This window comes from Bolinopsis microptera, chromosome 1 (assembly GCF_026151205.1).
Source record: "Bolinopsis microptera isolate Bmic1 chromosome 1, MBARI_Bmic_1.0, whole genome shotgun sequence".
Lineage (NCBI taxonomy): Eukaryota > Metazoa > Ctenophora > Tentaculata > Lobata > Bolinopsidae > Bolinopsis > Bolinopsis microptera.
This window is the reverse complement of record NC_087072.1, coordinates 8,173,903-8,188,010: the sequence shown is the minus strand read 5'-3', so window position 1 is coordinate 8,188,010 and position 14,108 is coordinate 8,173,903. Positions and strand designations below refer to the sequence as shown.

Genomic DNA, 14,108 nt, shown 5'->3' with positions numbered 1-14,108 from the left:
ACAGAGAACTCTAATAAACTAAACTGTTACAGAGAACTCTAATAAACTAAACTGTAACTATACGTCATGATCGAAACAAAGACACAACACCAAGAGAAAGGTAACACCAGAGTTGTCGTCACATAGCAACTTGCCAAGGGGACATTAAATTCAATTTTACATCGCGCATACGAAGTTTTAACAAACAGCACACACACAGGAGAGTTACTTGTAAACCGTGATTCAAATCTCGTACTGACAATATCCTAAATACACCCCCAATATTATAATTATATTTGGAATAAAGCTCGCAACAATATGAGAGCAATGACACCACGTGGTGTCTGAGTAACAGTTACAAAAACAATCACTAAAAGCAAACGGTGCCGGTGATACTGTTAAAATTAATTCAACATAAGTAACGGCAAGCATTAAAATATCACAATTCCGCAAATGAATCTTAACATTAAATGAATGAACAATGAACATAAGCGTTGTATTGTTGGATGTCGAGCATTAGAGTCGTTTTGGAGGATGGCCATGATAAGAAGCAACAGAATTACGGGAAACCAATCACGATGTAAGCGAGACATTTCGTTAAATAAATTGCAACTCTTTAAAAGTGAAAGTGATTGCACACGTGACCATCAAAGATATATTAATTTCCGCTCCAATTTTAATACTAATACGATCTTGTAGTTTGCAACATGCTCTTCTTAAGCCGTGCGGATGCTGCAACTGCAAATCCAAGTCACGATAAGATGTTGCTTGTATCAGCTGCGCTTCTGAACATGGTATAATAACACTAAATTCCTAAGCGACAGAGAAATGCTCTCTACAGTAATCAATAGTCATACGAATACAATGTTTGGTGCGTGTATTGCCATGACAAAAAGAACATTATTAGCTGGTATGGTATATCGCTCAGGCAACACTAAATTACTCACAAATAGGGAGTTTCCCTATTGGCATATGGTAAATGTAAACACAGCATATACGTGAAAACGTAACACATTCAGGTTATGTTCAACAGGAAAAGGAATATAATTGATTTGTCTTGAAGTAGTTTGGAGTAAAATCAATAGTTTTTCAGTATTGCACGAAAAGCCAATTAGGAAAATGATATCCTAACAAAATGATACAGCACTGTCCATTAAAAGACGGCTAGTTCCTCTTATAATGTGTATCGTATTCTTAAAACGGAATAAACGTAAGTAATGACATAATGGAACTTGGAAGTTAGCTTCTTCGTCAATTTCTGAATGCTTCCTAATCCCCAACATCCATCGTGGATTTGATAATGCTCCTGCATTATAGAGATTATAGATTATTTCAGAAAGGAGGTGTACTCACATTGGAAATTGTCCTTTTGAGTGCTGTCGGAGAAAGCGAATTGTCCAGGAACTCTGAAATTGGTTTTAGACTAAGAAGAGGATTAGATGATAGAGTTTGTCCTAATATTCGATACTTGTTTACACGATCACGAATCATGGTACACTTGTCCGCTATAAGTTTAAGGAGAATTAACTGTTTTATATAGAGAAAACTTAAGTTTTATTTGAAATGTTACTAACTGACATGCAATTTGCAGATGACCGAATTTTCTTTTAAAATAGTCACCATGATTTTAAATGGTGGCTATTTTCTTCAGTAACAATGCTCAGTTACAGGATCATGAGTCAGGACTTTCTGGTTTAAATCAATTCTCAACTGTCGAACCGAATTTCTAACCCATTAAAAAATATTGGAAAAATTTGAGCTATCGGTACGTTTTCCGAGAGAGAATCGTTGGGCTCGTCTTGGAAACCATTTATTTTTCGAAACCACATGCTATTTAAAATTCCACAGCCCGCGTCTAAAATTTATCGTGAATGTATGCGCGCAATGTAATACTAACTACTACTTTCATCAGAAATGAACACAATATCTTACAAAACACAACGTTGTCAGCGTTTTCAATATGCGTCGCGCGCGCTGAGCTAGACTTTTACTTCTAGGCGGGCTGGTGCAGCGCGCCAGGTGAATCGAGAACACGCGAATATCCCGGAAATAGTGGTATGATGCTCATAGAAGTGATGTTAGAGCCTGTAGTACAGTGAAAATTTGTTCAGATATCACAGATCGTGAGACTACTATCGTCAGTAGTACCAGTTAGTCGTCTAAATTTCAGTCAAAGTATGACAACAAACTCGATATCGATATAAATCGAATTAATGATGGGATTAAGAATAGAATGTTTCGTGGCTACAGATAACATTATCATGAACTTCTCATGATAACTGTTTATATTGCATGACAATTTTTCGTTAACATGCACATTTCTCGTTAACATGTTTTGAAAACAAGATCAGAGAAGTACTAAATGCTGAATGCATACTGCATAACATAACTTTACAATAAATCATGTATACAATAAATGTACAGGGTGTTCACGATACATCAGAACGGTTTCAAACTTAGTATTTAGTATCAGCTGACAAACCTTGACTTGGATTTCTGTTAAGGATGTCAACATAAGTGTCAGGGTCTTCGCAGTCTTTATCTTCGTACCCTGAAATGATCTAAGTGTAAAGGCTACAGCGTCCGAGTCATAAGCGACATATTAATAAAACATCACCAGATATATTATATAACGCGTTACGTCAGCAATATTGGGTGTACCAAGAGAGATACAGCAGTAAGTATCGCTTGATAATATCCACACATATCCACACCTATCACACCTTGGTCCTGAATATTCTAGAATGTCTGAGAGCCGGCAATAACTCTCTGTAATTGGACCAGACAAACACACAAACTAGTATGTGGTCGCACCTTGTTTGTCATAATAACAGCAGCTTCTACCAGGACATACAGCACAGTAAAACGTGTATTCCTGTCTCTCTCGCTCTACTAATCAACGTGTGTAATTATATTGTGTGTTCACCATATTTGACACTTATTAATTATGGAGAAGTAGCCTCTCTCTCTTTCTGAGCTTATGAAATGCCAAAAGCCAGGCAGGCATGCTTGTGTGTTATGAGATGCCAACAGCTATGCTTGTGTGTTAAGTGATGCCATCAGGCATGCCAATGTTCAGAGCTTGTGTGTACAATCGATATGGCTGTTTATACCAATTTAATTAATTATAGATAGAGGCAGTCAGATAAAAAAAGAGCAGCAATGTAACTTGATAAGGAGTAAATATGATGGTTCATGATAATGTTGTACAGCCTTATTAGCCCTGGTTTTTAATTCGATTTATTATGCAACTTGAGATACTTCTCACTTGAGATACTTCTCACTGCTCAAATACATTAAGTTCAAAACAAAGTTGGTACAGGGCCGGGAAAACCTTTTTTCTAAATCGGTCAAAATTAAAGCGGAACCTTAGGTAAAAACTTCACACATCAAAATTCAATAACCAGAAAACTCTGTCAACCTACCCAAGCTACTGAAAAAATCTTTGATGAGGTCGGTGTGAAGACCGTGGTCATCCCACTCAAAAGCAGAGGTGTTCATTCTGGCAAATAGCATGAATTCCAGCGGCTACATTCTGACATCGGTATGCAATGCGCACTACAACGATAGCTATGGAATGTATTAACGTTGCATTAGGCTAGGCAGTGCAGTGTTAATAGTTATAGTATGGAATGTTGATTTGTAGCAAAAAGGGCATATTTAGGCAGTGCCTTCGTCGCGGACGGTTAAACGGCGATGCATTGAATTTGAAACAAATCACCATTATCATCCATAATAAGATTTTATCAAATGATGCAGATTCATAAGAGCATTTCATGTGAGGCCAGAGGCAGTGACCCATTCTCTCAATAACGTTAAACTAAACCGAGTAGTCAATTGTACAACACCAAAACATACAGTGGAAACAAGATGACTGCTGACAGCACAGTGCATTTTAAGAGTTTCTTAATATTGTGAACCTGTCATCTCGAGTTTACGTACTCAGGACACGATGAAATCGGAGAACATTATACTCGTACACCTCAAGTATACATTGTCCGTGTGCACAGTGTATTGTCCTTCCAGTACAACTTACAAGACTATGGCCGTATAATTAGGGTATTGACATGGTGAAGCAGCTATTTTTGGCATTAATTTACGTGTCTTATGTACGGTGTAATTCTTTGGAAGCAAAGGGAGTATCAAAAATATTTTCCAAGGTTGGGCCCAAGTTCTATTTTAAGAAAAGAAATAAAAATACACAAAACGATACTAAACTTTTACATTTAAGCAATGTTACACTTTACAGTCATGGCCGATATAACTTAAAATGAACAACCAGTTAGCAACCCAACAAATTGTTTTGATATCGTTTGAAGCAACGCAAATTCAACATATGCTGATAAATTAGTCCAGTAAAAATCAGCTCAAGATAAAATGCGTCACGAACCATTATTTTTACATTTAATGGCACCATACGAAACGAAATAAAAGCGAAATTCTTGTACGGAACAAACTAAAATAATTCAACTTTTAAAAACGAACTATTTTCGTGTAAACTTCCTAAATTTAACAAGTAGAGGCGGGGAGACAATACTTACTATCCACAGACAGTGCTGCATACCTTAATTAGCGCAATAAATCGCCGTGATATCCAATCAAAACACAAAACAGGAAACACGTGACACAAACCAACCAATCAGAGCAAGGAAAGAAACCAGGTGATAGGTCAGCGTGTGCTTCCTGTTGTAATTTCACAACAAGGTACACGTAACCAGTGCAGAGCTGAGATGAGTGCAGAGAGAGAGAAAATTGAGAAGAGTAGCAAGCAGCTCATAACATTACTAGTTAGTAAAAAATGAAGATAAATATAAATTGTGATAAGAAGACCGAATGTCATGCTTTCTTTAATCTTTATCATGTAACAGATTGTCAAAATACCGTAAAATGATTTATAATTTCAGGAAAGCTCAGTTTACAGTACTATATATATAAAAGCGTGCGCCTTGCAAGCATGCAAAAGCACGATAGATTTGTTATACTCTATTTATAGTAAAGGGAGGAGTCGACAGGAAACTACTTATATAAAGTTTTAACAACCTAGACTTAGCTTGTGGATGAAATATTATAGGGTTAAAACATCATTCTTATCGTCGGGGATGTTGGTGTGTCAGACTGCCAACTTATTGTTATATATATGTATTATATGTTTATAATTTATATTTTTTATATTATATGTTAAAAAAAAATATTATATGTTTTATGCCAGTATCTCATATAATACTGCCATATAAAGGGTTCAACAATCAACTACTCGTCTTGTAAACCAGTTGTTTAGAAACTCGCATACTTAATTATTTATTTACTCAGATATCCACTTATGATCATATCATTATTATATGTTATGCTGAACAATATGTTCTATGAGTAGAACAAAGGGTTTAAAGATTGTTTTAACGTATAATTTGATGCCGATTAAAGTTAATTTTGTAGTTAAATCTATCTACGATATTAGACAGCTATTTGTTACAACCCTAATCTCACAGACCACAGTTTATGTTTAATGTATTACAATTGATAACTAATTTATTACCATATTACTATTTACTTTAGAATTATATCGTTATCATGTATCTATAGTTAGACATAAAAAGGGTTTTAAACTAACAAAATTATCAATTTCTGACTTATTTATTATGTTTCAAATGTGTACTGTGTAGTGCTGTGTATAAGTTTATTCTATTCTATTCTATTCTATAACGGGCGCATGATATGATGAAATATACTTAATATAAGTTCGCCACCTCACAAAAACGCACGCCAGAATATTTACACTCAGGTTCAATAGGTGTGCAAAATACAAATCTAGATTATGAATTTAGATTTCAATAAAATGGCACAGAGTTCATTGGATTACACCAAGTTTTTCTACTGCTGAAGAGGATTAAAATGCCAGAGAAGAAGTAAGAGCAAATCGCACATTTATCGTTTTCCTGAATGAACAAATGTGGGATTTTCAAGACTCGCCATAAACTCCACTTACTGTATCGATATCGGTCACACATGTGCCAGCATGCATACACTGGTGATAAAATGGGTTAACCCATACGTGGACTGATTGACTTGGGAACGTGTATAAATCAGAAATTATGTTAAAGTTCTGGGTTAAGTTCTGAGGAAACTTCTTCTTGTACTGTATATTTTTGAACCAGAAAATATGAAGACTGAAGAGATCATCAATTTTGAATTTACCCTATTGTGTTCTTATCTTCTAGTCAATTTTACACAGTTTTACACGATGATGGGTAAATATTGAACAATGCGACTGCTTGTGTACGAATTTTTCGTGTGCCGATAACGAATAATATTATCGGTGTAACACACCGCTCAAACACACGCACTCACAAGTCACACAGACAGGGTTAGCTAGTCTCTCAAGCTATTAGTGGACATTATCTCTACTTGTAATGACATTAGTGTACTATTTCTTAATAATCCTGTTAAAGTTAGGTTATTCAAGCCGATACAGTACGAACATCACAATGTTACTGAGGATATTCTTTAAAATGTGAGTTACAAGTTTTATAACAAAAACACGGACACAGTACTGTGTACATGGTACACAAAATAAAACACAAGAGAAGCCCACTTCTTGGCTTTACAATAAGCTAATTTGTTTGAGCAGTACGCATAGAGATACCAGAGATAGTTCTAGAAAAATCTATCGGCAATGCCGCGTATATTTTTCTTAACTTGTATAATTGTACTATTTCTTTAAAATCCTGTTGTAAGTTACGTACGTGTGTATTAAATCACATCTCGCGACTACTTTCTTTTAAATGTCAACAAGTGCTAGTTTTGTATAAAACACAGTTACCTTGTAGTGTACACGGTTTAACCTGCAAAACAATGTATGCTTGCTTCTCGACTATTCTATAGGCTAATTTCTTTGAGCAATATAAATCTAGATACCACGAGTAAGTTCTAGAAACATCGATTGACAGTGCAACGTGATCAGCTTAATATCGGTATAATTAAACGCGGAGTTCCCTCACAACAAACGATAGGACGTGTCCTAAGTTGCACTTCAACAACTTCAGTAAGAGAATGTATCAAGCTTTAACACTGAGATACTGTTCTAGAAGCCTGGAGATCAAGAAGGTGTAGTTCAGTCTGACAACTGACAAATTAGCCCTAGTGATATTATCTAAGTGAGTATATCTTGGGTGGGATGAGTGTTTGTTTATGAGAAGACGTTATTATTTCATCCCAACTAATAAAATTCATTGCTTATCCAGTACCTAGCGTTTTAAGACAAAGTGATTGAGCAATGAGCGAGTCGTAGTGAAACGTAGCAGAAATATTAATCTTTGACTTGGAACGAACATTTTGTATATAATAAATCAGTACAACAAAGATTACAAAACCACGATTCAGATCAGAGTTTAGGAAGAGTTACTAACCTAAACTACCCAGCAAGCCAACAACTCGTTTGAGGTCGTCAGCGTACTCATTTCCTCCATCACACTCAAACTGATGGGCAGGCACTGGGGACAGCTCATCATCAAACTCCAACTTAGCAGAGATCTGGAGGAGTGGTTTTTAATTGCAATTAATTGTACATCTAATTAGTGCAAGTTACCGAATACATGTTTTATTGATTAATCAAGAGAGATATTCATGGAAGGAACAATAGATACCCTCTCTAAGAACTTACATCCTGTTCTCCGAGCTCAACAAACTCTGAAGTGATTGGTTTAGGAGTGGAGGTAGTGCTGCAGGGGAGGGAGGGGATTGGAAGGGGGGAGGTGGCGGGAGACTCTTCGCAGAACACGTCACTGTCAGGACTGTCCGGCTCTGGGGAATTGCAGGACGAGTCTCTAGTGGGTCGTCCACTAGCACTGCTCACGGTTTCAAATAGTTGAGCCAGCGCAGCACATTACATCATACCTACTGTGGGTAGTATTATTGTGGACATAATAAGTTGTAATATATTAAAGTATTTAAAATAATACCGTATTTTCAATGAGACAGTTAAATATATTATGTTACTTTACTTCAGTCATTTTGAGCGAGGAAATAAGTATAAAATAAGGGTTAAAATGAACAATGAATATCCTGAAAAACCATCATGTCTAATACCAGTACCGATACAGAAAAACTCTCTTATATTTCTTGTTCTGATGCATAAATTAGTAATTAGATAAATTAGTTCATCTGCAAAAATTACCTAAATAATAAATAAAATAAATGTCTAACATTTTATTACACGCCTTCGACATTAAAATATACCCAACAAGATGTCATAAAGTCATTCAAAGCGAGAACTTAGTGTTTGAAATAGCAAGATTTATGACTTTTTAAACAGTTCTGATTTTATGAACTAATATTTGTATGAAGTTACCAAAATTATGCACTTTCATATCAGTTCAGAATTATGGACAAATATTAGAAATATTATCAAAAGCTAGTTGGAAATACAAGTCTTTAGGGCATTTTTAACATCATTCTACAGAGGATATTGATCTCACTGAGAAGGGTAGGTCATTCTAATTTTTGGTTCCTACAAAACATAAATGCAGCATCTGTTTAGTCTGAAATGAGTGTGCAGGAGGAATTTCAACAATAAAGTCCATCTATCTAGTCTGGGAACTTTGTCTTCGTATTCCTTAGATTTGACGTGTCCTTGTAAGAACTGAGGGGCTATGTTATTAAGACACTGAAGGACAGCAGTGATATTTTGAATTAATTCGGAACCGAAACAGGCAGAATTGGAGCTTTTGAGGTAAGGCATGATAGGTTCACGTATCTTTATTCCGTAATCGACCAAAGATAAATCTAGCGCATTGTTCTGTTCTTTGTTAGCTTATGGAAGATTCTTTTTGTTAGTCCGAATAGAATGAGTTGCAGTAGTCTATGAAACAGCGGATATTGGAATGAACTAGCTGAAACTTTTAGGTCATGGGAAAAGCTTCTCCGAACGATTTCTTGCTAAGTCCTTTGATTCAAATACATACTTTGGAGACAGCATTTATTTGAGAGTTCCCAGATTCATTTGGTGGCGAAAAGGAAATCCCAGGTTCTGGGCCTTGCTAACAGGGCAGATTGAGAGTCCTCCTAAATCCAAAAATGTCTGGATTGGGTGACATGATGGTCTTATCCAATGAACTCTGTTTTTTCATCATCAGTTTTAGAAGATTAATGTCATCCATTGCTTTATCTCCAGAGAAAGCAATTTTTCACGCTGGTTAATATCAGGATTAGAACTGTGAACATTCAAAAGTAAAAGTACACCTTGTGTGTCATCTGATACAAATGTATCGAGAAACCATATTTTGTGACAATTTCATCAAGATCTGGTTATACAATATGAAACAGTAGTGGTCCTAAATGGATCCTTGAGGTACAACCAATATCCAGTTAGCCTTCAGAAAGATGATGGCTTTTTTACTTTTAACATGAATGTTGCGATTATTTAAGGTAAACATTGTACCAGCTGGTTGCTAGTTCTGTAATACCCTACGCCATTCCTTGAGTTTCGTAAGATGGAGGTTATGGTTTATGGGTCGAAAGCTGAGCTGATAGATCTAAGAGTAGAAGCAAACATTCGTTTTTGCTGTCATCATCATTAGAATATCAGTATGTATTTTGGTACTGCAGTTTCACAACTATGGAATTTTCTATAGCTGATTGATATGGGGAGGAAAACGGTTGTTCGAAATCTAGCATATTATTTAATTGGCAATTGAACTACTTTTCTAGTATTTTGGACAGATAAGTTAGATTGATAATCGGTCGATAGTTTTTCAGTCATCAAAATCTAAGTAGGTTTCTTGAGTCCAGGCCTTATAGAGCTTCTTTTAGGGCAGATGGAATTTTCCAAACTCTAGTGATCATTCACGATGTAATGGATGATTGGGAGAGCTCGGCGTAAGCAGCTCCTTGAAGAGCCACATTGGTATGACCCCATCGAGTACGCTTGATTTATTGGGAGACTTCTTTATTTAAGGTTTCAAGGTCGGTTAATGTGACTTCCATAAACTGATTAAGTTAAGGCATTACACTTTGCATTTATCTATCGAAAGTAGAGTCCTGGTACCTTGAACCGTTTAGGGAAGTGTTTTGAATTTCCTTCTCATATTAGAGTAAATGGTTTTACTTTTTGATCGAAGAAGTTGAGTTTGGCAGCCACTTCGATAATCCTTACCATTTGGCAATTGCTGGAGCCAATTTCTTATCTAAAAGTTTATGTATGACTTTATAGGTCCCTTTAGAGTCTCCTTTGCCATGAACTGAGCGGTTAATCATCGTAGCCATCCTCTAGCGCGATTGTTAGTGATTCTGCCGTGTCAACACATTTTCAAATGAGTAGTTTTAAACTCATCTTCCTCTGGATACTTTTTTGCCTTTTCGTTTTGCCCTTCTCCCTCTCTCTGACAGCAATTTGACATTTATTATCCCAAAATCAGACCTTTTCAGCAGGTTTAAAACGTTTCGTAATGAGTGGGCAAGTTTTGTCTAGCACCTGTTCAAGGGGACATTTGATAAAGGTTCACAGTCTTGTTAAGGATTGATATTCAGAAAGGTTAAGCTCTGTATTTAACCCAAAACAGATCTTCCCTGAACTTATCGATGTCAAGTTTGCATAGCTCCTGGACAATCTTTTTTTCATATGTCGAGCTTTCTTATGATCGATCGATGTGACTTGGGACCTTGAAAAAAACTTACTAGATAGTGATCAGAGTGGTTCCAGTGCTTGTCTCTACCATCATATCTTTACAGACAATGAGTCACTTACACGCTAGAGTTAAATAAAACAAGTCAGTGTCCGCCGGAGTTGTGAGTAGGAGAGTCGACATGCTGAAGGAAGCCCTTGCTCTCACATAAAGAGCAATAAAGTTCTGGGGCAAACATTATTGTTCAGGTCTTCAATCAGGGGAAATTAAAAAAAAAGAAAAAAAAAAAGGGTCACCACAAATTAATTGGAGATCCCAGTTTTTTAAGCAGAAGAAATTGTCCAGGTTCCTTCAAAGTCATACATAAACTAGTATTTTTGTTACATCATATTTCGCTTTGGCCTGAGTGCTTCGATAACTACACATAGCTGATAATCTCTGCAGCAGTTTTAATGACACATTAAGTATTCAAAAGATGAAATATTTAGTAACATAATTGGTACAGGCCGATATCATTTTGGGGTTGAAGAGAAAACCAACCACCACCTCCCCTACCTCTTCGAGGGCACTGATAATATCGAACCAAAATCCACGGATTTCGGCATATACTTTGCCCGATCTTTAGTTTTTAGCCAGTTTCGTGATATCAACAGATAGATATCGAGTTTTTCTTTAAGCATTTCTAGTAGCACGCCACATGTTTTGTTGCTTAGAGACCCTTGCGTTGAAAACAACCAATAGAAAGCTGTGTGATTTCTGTCGGATTAGCCCCTATTTCACATTACGTTTTTTGAAATAAAGTCAGTGTTAGCAGCAATACGTTTAGTTTCTATACCAACAAGGGACCAATCGTTAAGCTGCCGCATTATTAGTTTCTTGAATTCTCGGCATCATTAGTGTGGGTTGGAAAGCCAAACTTCGTGACAGGCATGTTTGTCCTTCTTTGCTTAAATTGGCTTGCTGGAGACCGGGTGACTTCCCATACAGTACATGCAGGTAGGATGGTTTATGTGTTTTTGACTTCATTACAGTCAACAGAAGGTGTGTCCAATCATTTGACAATGATAACACTGTTTGATTGTAGGAAGCGATCAGTTACTTTGTTCTGCGACTTCCTAAATGAGAGATCCTTGTTGTTGTATTGGTAAAGAGGGGACTCTATAGACAGATGGTGATAGTTTGATTTCCAATAGTGAGCTCTATGGTTCCGCTTATCGTTGGCGAAAACGTTTTATCTTATTAAGAGATAGGACAATACTGATAGTGTGCCCTGCTTTATACAAATCTTTGATTGGAACGATGTTTTTCCACAATTTGGGCGACTATGTGGTTCTTTTCAAGATCTAAGTTTATCGGCACCATTCCACAGCTGTAGTGTCTATATCTTCAAGACTTCAGAAGATAACACCATAAATAGTAACTTTTGGCTGATTTTGTTGACCATTCTTAGTGACTGATATCCATCGATTCTAAGGTATTTCCATCATTGAGAAAAGTTAGTAGCCTTATCACGAATTTCAGCATTAGGGAAGCCAATTGAAAACTTTCTTGTTGTTTTCAATACATCTGAGTAATACTACTTGGACTGCTCTTTAATTTAGCAGTAGCACATTTTTTCACATTCGTCATTGTTGCAGCATTTACCGATAGTTCTTCTTTGGGGACAGAATTAGAATCTCGGGTGATGATGAAGGTGGTGTTCGTGTTGGAGCAATAGGAACATGTGGTGGTTGGCAGATGGTGTGGAACTGTTGAGTCGGTAAAAAGTGGAATAGAGAACGTCCTTTGTATGAGAAACAGTAACAGATTTGGCTTACAACAGTGTTGTCAATTCATCCTTGTATTTTACGTGAGGTCTTCTTTTAAAGATTAAACTGTTCAGCAAATTGTTTCATAAAAGACAACCTGATCTGAGGATCGCTCTTGAGCTCTCTCAGGTTTTGGGACAGTTGTTCCTTCAGCCAAGGTTCTTAAGTTGCAGACATTCTTCTTCCTTGAACTCCAAACTTATGGCTTCTATTTTATTAATCTAACATATCCTACCTGATCTCGGTAAGTAGCAGCCCTCTTTTCCTCCTCAGAGTACCTACAATCAATGACAGATAAATAGAAAGAAAGCGAACAAATCGGTTAGCATAGAATGAAGTGTTGTTCAAAGCATGAGTCAGGTGAGCAGTAAAAAACCGTGGGGCGCACTGACATTGCAAGTTTATCAAGTTGATAGCATGAAAAAACTGTCCTTACACAAATAACAATGTACATGTCGGTACTTTTGACAACATAATCATTTCGAACAAGCTTTACATAACGTTGGACGAGGGAAGATTCTTTGCAGAGTTATGAGCAGACAGTTTCCATTGCAATTGTTTGTATTTGTACTTGTATAGATGTACAAGGCTAAAGTACAAAACACCGTGAGTAGCAGTGCAGTGGCAGTTAAAATTTCCGATTAAACAGAGATAAGAGAGCTCTGTTTTTCAACACGTAACAAAACTACAAACTCAAGTTCAACAATTTGTAAAATGTTATTATACAAGTTATAAATTCTAGTATCTAAAACAACTATCTACTAAACGTATTATCTGAAACTGAAAGGATTGTCTCTTTTACTATAATACTTTTTTGCTCTATTAGCTTGTTTCCTACTCTCTTTTCTGGCCTTCTCTTTTCTCCTCTCAGCTGCCAACTCTTCTAAAGTAGGTTGGGGAGGAACGTAAGAATGTTCTAATAACAGTCTGTATAATTTGTCGATGCATTCATTTTTATTAGTACTTTGACTTCGACTGGTCTCCTCATTGATATGCAGATGTCCTGAATTATCTAACTTCTTGATAAGTGACTGTTTTGTCCTTTCACTAATCCAATCTGCGTCGGAGATGTTAACTTTTATTTGAACTTTGGTTTCTCTTTTATCACGATTCTGTCCACCAGGACCACCACTCTTTACCGTCTTGAATACAAGTTTCTTTTGGGGGAAAGGATAGACAAATCCCCTAGTTTCATCAGAATCCTTTAAGTGTGATAAAAATCTCTGATTTAGGATATGGCAGTAGTTGTTAATCGTTGAAACCCTACACACTCGGCTAGACAAGCTTAGCATGACCAGGTGAAATGGTGTCACATGTCACATTAACTCAGCAATTATACATAATCCTATTGTAATATGGGTCAGAATATCAGTTTGGGATGTAATGCTAAGTGCAAACACAAGTTTTTCTAACATTATAAGAAAATGATTTTCATCAAAGGATAATAATAATTAGGATAGTTCTAGTAGTTAGGGAAATAAATAATTATCATTGTATTTCTAGAGTATAGCAATCCCAATCTTCCTCGACTGATAAGTTGACAAACTGCATTTCAGCAAGAACTTGTTTCAGCCATTCTTCTGTGGTAAACACGTCATATCGACGAACACCTTCCTTATTACACAAATTGAATGTCTCTTGAATAAGCTGCTTAGCAACACATGTATCTTGTTGAAGAGTTGCTATATGTTTAATAACTGTAGAT

General features: G+C 36.4%; 2 protein-coding genes across 2 annotated transcripts in view; one reads left to right on the top strand and one right to left on the bottom strand.

Annotated features, from left to right (window-relative positions):
- The window catches only part of LOC134811708 (piwi-like protein 1), a 74,738-nt gene extending 72,344 nt beyond the window's left edge, over positions 1-2,394 (bottom strand). The window contains exon 1 of the mRNA XM_063818737.1: positions 2,390-2,394. The gene's annotated coding sequence lies outside the window, so the exon portion shown is untranslated. The remainder of the gene's footprint in view (positions 1-2,389) is intronic.
- LOC134811811 (uncharacterized) overlaps positions 1-14,108 on the top strand; it is a 67,634-nt gene that overhangs the window by 36,484 nt on the left and 17,042 nt on the right. The window lies entirely within an intron of this gene.